Source organism: Macrosteles quadrilineatus, unplaced genomic scaffold (genome assembly GCF_028750875.1).
Source record: "Macrosteles quadrilineatus isolate MER2022 unplaced genomic scaffold, UCM_ALF_1.0 Scaffold_5__1_contigs__length_97177068, whole genome shotgun sequence".
NCBI classification, from domain to species: Eukaryota; Metazoa; Arthropoda; class Insecta; order Hemiptera; family Cicadellidae; genus Macrosteles; species Macrosteles quadrilineatus.
Genome location: NW_026542598.1, coordinates 55,656,950 through 55,666,779, shown reverse-complemented (window position 1 = coordinate 55,666,779; position 9,830 = coordinate 55,656,950).

Here is a 9,830-nt window from a genome sequence, read left to right as displayed (position 1 = left end):
GTTTACAAGTAGATTTGTTAAAGATGTAATTTATTCATATTATAATGTCCATAATAGTTATGTTAGAAAAGAACATATGATGTTTCCTTGGCAACAGAGTTTAGTTGTTTGTTATATTTTGATGAAGTAAGATGTATACACAAATCTAAGTTTTTCATTCCATCAGTTTTACTATTAAATTAACTTAATTTTTGATCCACAAGACGACTTGTTATTTTAGACGATATTTCCAACAAGATTGTTTATGTAGCTCAAATAGTTGGTTAAGCAAAATAAATAACATCGATTGTTCAATTACGGGAAACATAACTCATAGTAATCTATAAGAGATAATATTTAATAAAGATTTCGTATTTATGCCGTGGAACAGATTATTGTGGACAGTGACCGAATTCCTTCGGCAACTTACAATTTATTATATTTAACATGGAGGTGAGTTGTAAGAAACAAATTCAGAACAAACCAAACTTTACATAAAGCGGAAATAAATCAATCTCTACATGGACCCCAAGCAGTGAAGACTCTCAACTCTGACCTTCCTCAATAATCCCATCAAACCATTAGACAGTCTCCCAAGCAAGTATTAATGTGACCAACAAATAAAGTGTTCTTTTTATATGGAAATATTAACCCGAAGGAAGCAACCAAAAAATGAAATTATGTAAAATATTGAACCATGCGGCTACATTGTTTATACCTAGTAAAGCCGACCAATTTTGGATAAATGGGAAAAACCCAGAAAGAACTAACCTTTGTCTCCAGCCGATCACAAGAATAATGCGTGTGTAGTAGGTTAAATTTAAGATATAATTAACTGAATCTGATGCTTCCCCCTTCCACCCCCACCCCCATAAGGTTCCTTTACGTGAGAATGTTTGAATGTCCTCGGTTGACGTCAGACTTTCCGGGTTGAATGATTCACATTCCGCCTTCCATCTGTAGCATGCAGCTCATCTGGTTTGGTGACGTCCGACTGTTTGTTTATTTTTCTACAGTCAATACTGACGTCACAAATTAAATTCAAATTGTGTTAGAAGTAGTCCTACTATGTATACTCTCTATGCCTGCCATATTTACTTTCCGTGTCCGGAAATCAGACTTCGCTTTTCCAATAGCTACCGATATGGCTTTGTCATTCGCTTGTAAAATGCCTGCCATTTGAAGATAAAATCATATGTTTTATTAATTATTTACATTTATCAGTTCTTACCAAACCATCATAATTTTACTACCACAACTTCTGAAGTTTTAAATAGGTACCCTATAGTTGCTTATCTTTGATTTTACTTTTTTCTTTGGATCCTACAATTATAAGTAGTCTACATTCGGAATCCTATTGTTAAACGTTTACTTTTCATTATTATAAAATCTGAGATTAAATTAAATGTAATCATTGAAAGGCTATTTATGACATAGTTTAATGATATAAAGGGGACACCCGTTCTTCGAAGCTCAATCTTCTTCCCGTTGCAAAGGACGGGTACAGCAGCTAGTCTTCTATGGTAAGCACGAATTTTGTCGTCAGAACTTTTCCGTGGATTCTCAACTGACTTTGTTAGTTTATGGCTCATTTGACAGATCTCATTGATTAGATGTCATATAATGTCTAACATGTTAAAAACAGTCCCTTGGGCTCTGTCCCATGGGCTTTTAAGATTCCTATGTTATTTATATGAAGAACAGATTTGTTTACATTATAGTCAGAAGTCATAGAACGCCACTAAGTAGAAGAAATTTAAATACGAATTTATTTTCGTTATCCAATATTGTGATGAACACAACATTGATTCCTACAAATGGTGAACGAGAATGTTGGCCGAAGTGCTACCATTTTTAGTAGGAAACATCATGGACTTGCTTTGTGATAATTGCAAAGGCAAGCACTCTAAGGATGAATAAAACTGGTACGTCAAGGACATTCAATCTGCGTTTCCATAAAGGATTTTATAAGAATTGGACTACACCGCAGACACTTTTATCAAAACGTTCTTTGAAGGATTCAATTATTCACAGTTAAGGGAAACCACCTGAACAACATCCTTTTTAACTCTGTATTTTCTCAGGTAAAATACAATTTATGTTATTACAGCAATAACCAAAATAATGTCAATTGAAGCAAATAAAACTGTGGAGACAGAAAAATAATCGGGTAAGTAATCCCCCCCACATTGTTATTGCCTTATTATTAGGTGTGTGTTAGTAATGTGAACAATGTGCTACAAATTAGTGACATTTGTAAACATACTGATACTGGCAACAATGGTGGTACCATGAAGGCTACATTATCAATGACGAAGATGCATACTGTATGCTGTAGCTGTGTAGATGTAAACTGTATGTGGATAAAGGTAAGTCGGTAAACACTGGTAGAAAACACTAAGAACAAGGTTATAGCTTCTGAAACATGATAAAATATTTACAAGAAAGTTTGTTTGTATCGAACTGTTATGAACAGCTCGAGTTCATTGCTTACATAAGCTTTAGACTTTTGTCTTTTATACGCATCGAATACAATGAGTTTTAAAATAAGTCCTGTTTACTTGACAATTACTCGATTGGGAGCAACAGGCACACTAGTTTTTTTTTTAACGAACAGAGCACCCGTCCTTCACACGGGGTTGGCATATAAGAATAAAATGCTTATTACAGTTAGTTATACTCAAGCTTTGCGTTTGCAATGGGGGAGGACACAGTTTGGTCAAATTTGGTTCTTTAAATTTACGGTATGCATAACACATCTACCATAGCCATAATGTTCTACAACTGCACCTAAACTATAGAAAAAAATAAATTATCAATCATTCGCACAATATCACACAATATGCTAATTAAATTAAAAACATAAACATAACTGTAAACAATCCTACTTTGACAGTTACAGCTTTTAATGCTGCTTATAGCCCAGTCAATAAATGCTTTTTATCGCAACTAAATGGTGGAAAGCTGGATTTTGTATATGTGATAGAACCACATGAGAAGTGTATTTTCCCAAAAGTCCCCACTTCTACCCCTTGAGCTTTCCCCCCCACCCCCCTCCAAACATAGAAATTGCAGTGTTTTACTTAATTGATCATAAGTCGAATACTATGTCAGCTATCGAGCTGCAATTTATTTTATTTTGTTTCTGATTAGTTTTCCTACAACTTTTGTATTTATAACATTTTTCTAAAACCAATACTTAGGGAGATATAAAATTTAAACTTCGTTAAAAGCTTTGTTTCAGAGTGCAAAATTTTGTTTTTATCTATGTATACTTTTAATTAGAAATAATACGCAAATATGGTTCAAACAAAAGTTTTAGTACGTTTTTCAAGGTTTACAAATATATTATTGGTTAGTCATCTAGGTGACCGGGTGAAATGCTGGGCGTCGGCAAAGAGAGCGCGTGCGGGCTAGTTGAACACCTCTGCGCTGCGTCATCGCATCTAGCCCAGCCAATAAACGCACAAACTGCCTTTTTTCGTAGCTAAATAGTGGAAAGCTGAGTTTGTTATATGTGATGGAACCACTTAAGACATGTATTTTCAAAAAGTGCCCGATTCTCCCCTTGAGCTTTCCCCCCTAATCCCTTCCAAACCTGGAAATTACAGTCGTTCACTTTACTGGATATAATTAAAATTCTACGCATTCCATCGTAGTGAAATTTGATTTGTATTATTTATAATTAGTTTATCCAAATTTTTTTTACTGAAAGGTTTCTTATAAGACTATATCCAAAGAGATATAGCATTTTAACTTTTTTTATGTTTATGTTTTAGAGTACACAATTTTGTTTTAGCCTCTATATATTTTTTCGAAATAAATTACGCAAAATGTTTTAGAAAGAAAATTTTTGTATGTTTCTTAAGGTATATAAATATATATTTGTTTAGTCATCTAAAAAAACTGATGTAGTGTGGGCGTCGGCAAAGACAGCGCGTGCAGGCTTCGCGCAGCGCAGCCCCGCCCGTCGATGCATAATAAGGACCGGCACCGTTAAGTTCTCAACTGTTTCATAAAAATCCTAAGACTCCCTAATTTGTAGCTTACTTTACTACCAAAACAATCTGTTTCCAATCGAAACAGTGACTAAATGAAGTACCTCGCGGTCAGTAAAAACTTTCATCGACCCACTAATCCTTGATACAAACTGCGTCATTGTTATGTCCCTCTCTTCACGCTTCCCGCTAGTAAGGGTTAGCTTTCTGCTCTGCCATGAGTTGTAAGCCTGTGCTAAAATAATATCACGAACAACGTAGAAAACTGTTGGTAATATTTATAAGCCATTTTTAATCATGGTAATGTATACAAATTATAACCAGTCAATGTTAAAAATAACTTTTTTATTAAGTTTTTAATTTAAGATAACATGAAAACAATCAAATATTAGAGAACATAACGTCAACCAAGATTCACAGTATAGAGTCTCTAAAAATGATTGATCTCGACCACGTATTAGTGCCGTAAAGCAGATTCGTAATACATTGATGCAAATGTTTACGAAAAAACCCCAATTTGATTGACACATCTACACAATATGTTTGGAAAGGAAATTTGAATAATCTATCTGTATGTATCCCGTAAATAGTCTTGCCTGCATGTATGGGGACACAAATATAGTTTTTTATTTACTTATTGATAACTTTTGGATATATGCCTTATTACATTAATTAATTGGAAAGTAAATAAAAGAAAATACGTCTAATAGCCTAACAATTAAAACATAAATTTACCCTTATAATGTTACTCACAATTCTGTAAATATACATAAAAGAAAAGATAAAAGAAAAAGAGAAAAAATGAAAGATGGTAAGTGGTGGAAGATTTCGATTCGACACTCTAATCATCCTCAGACCCATAGGCGAATTGGGTCATCTCATCATTGGGTTCAGTAGGTTTCTTACGCAGCTTTATGTAATGCAATGTTTGTATCCGTGTACATTATTGTCAATAGGTGTAGCCGTAGACAGAAATAATTAAAACTATTATTATTTCAAGTGAGAAACGCGTTAAAACTGACAATAAATTTAAAAAAATTACAAATGATTAGGTTTCATCTAATTAGTATTTTTTTTTTTTTTTTTTTTTTTTTTTTTTTTACTGTTTAGATCTTTACTGACCGCGAGGCGCAGTTAGTATAAATCTTGCGGAACAAAGCGAGTCCCATTGGTGGTAGATAATGGAAAGCACATTGTAATGCAAGGAAGAGCAAAGAGTATGTTTTTAAGTGATTTTTAAAGTATTTATTAGGCCTAGTGTTCTATACCTCAATCTATCAAACGTCTATTGGTCAAAGATGAAGAAATCAAGTATTACAGGTATTGCAAGTATAACAAGTAAGTAGGTAGAGATTAATTTACCTGAACCAAAACTGGTTATTATAAAGTAAATGATTGGGTTCCATCTAAATAATAATTGTTTTTGCAGTTCACGGTTAAGCTTGGATACAGATTGTTTTGATAGTAAAGTACAAAGTACAAAGCCTTAGCATTTGTATACAACCACAACCTTTGAGAACTTAGCGATGTCGGTGCCTACGACGCGATGCATCGACGGGCAGGGCTGCGCTGCGCGGATGCTTTGAAGAAGCCTGCCTGCACGCGCTCTCTTTGCTGACGCCCTCACTACATCAGTTCGTTCTGTCGACTAACCAAATATAAAAATATATTTATAAACCTTAATAAACATAGGTACTTAAATTTTGTTTCTGACACATTTTGCGTAATTTATTTCGAAAAAATATATAGAGGGTAAAACAAAATTGTGTACTCTAAAACATAAACATAAAAAAAAGTTAAAATGCTATATCTCTTGGGATATAGTCTTATAAGAAACCTTTTAGTACAAAAATTTTGGATAAACTAATTATAAATAATACAAATCAAATTTCACTACGATGGAATGCGTAGAATTTGAATTATTTCCAGTAAAGTGAACGACTGTAATTTCCAGGTTTAGAAGGGATTTGGGGGGAAAGCTCAAGGGGGGAATCGGGAACTTTTTGAAAATACATGTCTTAAGTGGTTCCATCACATATAACAAACTCAGCTTTCCACTATTTAGCTACGAAAAAAGGCAGTTTGTGCGTTTATTAGCTGGGCTAGATGCGATGACGCAGCGCAGAGGTGTTCAACTAGCCCGCACGCGCTCTCTTTGCCGACGCCCAGCTCTTCACTCGGTCACCTAGATGACTAACCAATAATATATTTGTAAACCTTGAAAAACGTACTAAAACCTTTGTTTGAACCATATTTGCGTATTATTTCTAATTAAAAGTATACATAGATAAAAACAAAATTTTGCACTCTGAAACAAAGCTTTTAACGAAGTTTAAATTTTATATCTCCTTAAGTATTGGTTTTAGAAAAATGTTATAAATACAAAATTTGTAGGACAACTATTTAGAAACAAAACAAAACAAATTGCAGCTCGATAGCTTACATAGTATTCGACTTATGATCAATTAAGTAAAACACTGCAATTTCTATGTTTGGAGGGGGGTGGGGGGGAAAGCTCAAGGGGTAGAAGTGGGGACTTTTGGGAAAATGCACCTCTCATGTGGTTCTATCACATATACAAAATCCAGCTTTCCACCATTTAGTTGCGAAAAAGGGTGTTTTATTGCATTCATTGACTGGGCTATTAGTAAAGATATTTTCCTACAGTCACCCGACAAAGTTGGCTTCCTTGTACTGTTTATAATACAGAAAGCTGCTAATTGCTGTATATTTATACTTTGTCGTACGGTTTATACTTTGGCGCACATCAGGATTCCAACGAAACAACACAAAACAGCGTGGTTCTATTATGCACGTAATCCGTGTACGCTTGGAAATAGGTTGGCAACACTCAAAGATAATAATACTATGAGTAGCTGATTGACTATTATAACTACGAGTTAACCTGTCATTTCTTGTTTATAGTTTCGGTATTTCTGAACTTTCTGGAATTTTCTTTTAAACGTTTTTAAAACATTCCTACGATCTTAATAAACAAGAAAATACATTTAAAGCATTTTTTTAGGCACGGAAACCACTTCAAATTACAAAAACATACGGAACTATTTTCTCAAGTCGCGGAGCACATTGCTTGCCGAGGAAAAAATAGCGGAGTGATACGGACAAGTGACTACTTTCTCTAGGGCACCTATTTGTGTTGCCAGCTGAACCTAAAAACGTGTTGTATAGTGTTTCAAAGACTAATTATTTATATACTTTATAGTGACTGTAGGAAAAATATAATGTGTAACACGAGTGCAAAAGGCCTTTGCTGCCCTCGAGATCATTCCGCACTCGCCTGCGGCTCGTGCGTAAACATTGCTCTCGTGTGCAGCAAAGTGCCACTTTGCCCACTAGTTACACAAATAACTATTTCCTGTAGATGTGCAGAATCTCTTTACAAATTAAAATAGGCTCAAATGTAAGCACAAAAAATGAATTTGAAAAAAAAAATTAACATGGGCTTTATGGGTTACCATGGGTGACGAAATAACAACCAAATATAAACAGAAAATCAAAACAAATTGAATAAATTACAATCACATGTTTTATTTACAGCGTGGGGTTAAAATAGAGAAGCCTGTACCTTTGACTTATAGTTAGACATTTCATCCCTATTATATGTTAAAGTTGTCGAGAGTTATATCATAGATAAAACATACTGGTTAGTCTATGGTTATATTTAAATTCTTCGTGGTTGATGTGGGCCAACAACAGATTGCGCTGATCTAAATGACTAATTTCTCGAGATAAATTATAGAAAGAATACACGATGATTTTTACCAAGTCAAACTTATGGAATGACTTATTAAGAGCTATAGCAAACTGTTATAACCCATCAACTGTGTCAGCAAAAAAAAATAAGATAGAAAATATAATTTTAGACACGCATACTGTAACTGGGTTCACACAACTACATAATAAAAATGGCGAAAACTGGTCCATATAAATGGAATGTCTACTTCAGTATCCAATATTCAATGCGGGTACATTACGTATTTTTGGTCGAGTTTTCGACCACTGGACGACCTCTAGTTTATTTTATACTAAGCTATTAATATTTTACCAAACACACTTTATTATAAACACACTTTCCCTGAATAGTACGGCAGATTACCTAACCTATTGTGCACTTTATGATAAAAGCACCAAATTTGGCACAGAGGTAAACCGATGTAATGTGATCAAATTTAGACGTGGAGCCATCGGCCAACTGCCCCCTAGTGGCCGTGGCGGCCATTTTTCAAAATGGCCGCTACTGTATAGACGAAATACAAAAGAAGTTAGATAAAATTGTCAAGATACGTCCGATTTTTATGAAATTTGGCACAAACGTGTAGAATAGCATCAGTGAGCTTGAACTTAAAAATCAGAATGATCGGACCATCGGATGCGATAGCACCGCAAGTTTTATGGGAGTTGACATTTTTCAAAAATCGGTTGTTTGCATTTTTTACAATAAAATCTTTGAATGATGAAACTAGGACTTATTCCATGTTAAAGAGCTTAAAAAACAAACAATTAAGTTTTTTGGATCATCAGCGTAGGTTAGATGGTTGCGGAAAAAATGTAAAAAACATAACCTTAAAATTCCTCATGCTATTCTTATGGATACGTTGTCCTATGTTATTCTTATGGAGAACTAGCTGCTGTGCCCGTGCTTCGCAACAGGAAGATGTACCATATGTCCATACTGCCTAATCCAAACACTTGTTAAGTAGGTAGATTGAATTTATAAACAAAGAGCCACCAAATGTTTACAAAAAAGTATGACCTAGGTACATTGTAATTGCCCTACTGTTTACATTAAAATGTATCAATAACATAATTTTCATAACTCATGGTTATAAAATTTTTCTTTATTTCCATAATCAATGACATAAATAAACCTACCACATAGTTGTGTAAAATATTTTATACTAGCAGAGAACCCGTCCTACGTACGGGATTGGCATTATACTCAAGCTTTGCGTTTGCGATGGGGGAGGACACAGTTTGATAAAAGTTGCTTCTTTAAATTGACGGTATACACCATAGTACCATAGATAAAACATACTCCCTTAGGGCCACAGGGGTATGGTGAAGAGAAGTTTATCATCCTCTTCGGAGGTCTTAATATCCAGATGGCAGCACTGAAGACCATTGGTGACTGTAAGGCAGATGGGTGCAAGCACTTGTTGAGTCAGAGATCACCAGTACTGGGACTGCGGTTTTTGTTCATGCGTGTATCACATGTCACTCGAACTAGGAGAGCGCATCAAAGTAACAGCAGCAGCCCTGTTCAACCTTCAGCGGAACGCCTACAAACACTATATTGACCAGTTGAGTGAGGCCAGCACCGAGCAGTTGGAGTTCGCTAATTGGTGCCAGCAAAAGGCGGAGACTTGCCCCCAGTTCCACTACTGGGCATCTATAGTGGAATTGGAGCTAACTAAGTGTACGTTCGTTCTCTGCGCCAAGCATAATTTGAAATGTACATTGATGCACTAACAGAACTAGTAGTGTGGTTCTTTGCCCTAGATCACACCAACTATGGACGCTGGATTCCGATGCATCTGCGAGACATGGTGGAACTATCAACGAAACACCCTCAAATGAATTCCGAGCAGGGAATTTTACAGTCCATAAAACGACAAGGCCGTTCTCCGCCATCCCCGTTGATCAGGCACACGAGCAGAACAAATGCAGCCATAAAAGGAGACGGGGGTGCAGTTGGCCTGAATGACAATTCCAGTGCAATGTGACGGTGGATGGTGGCAGGACCAGAGGTTGCAAGGCTCATTGAAGAGTTTAAGGAGTACTGTTAATACTGTTCTATGAAATGGCGACCATACAAAGTAGGTATTTTAAGCC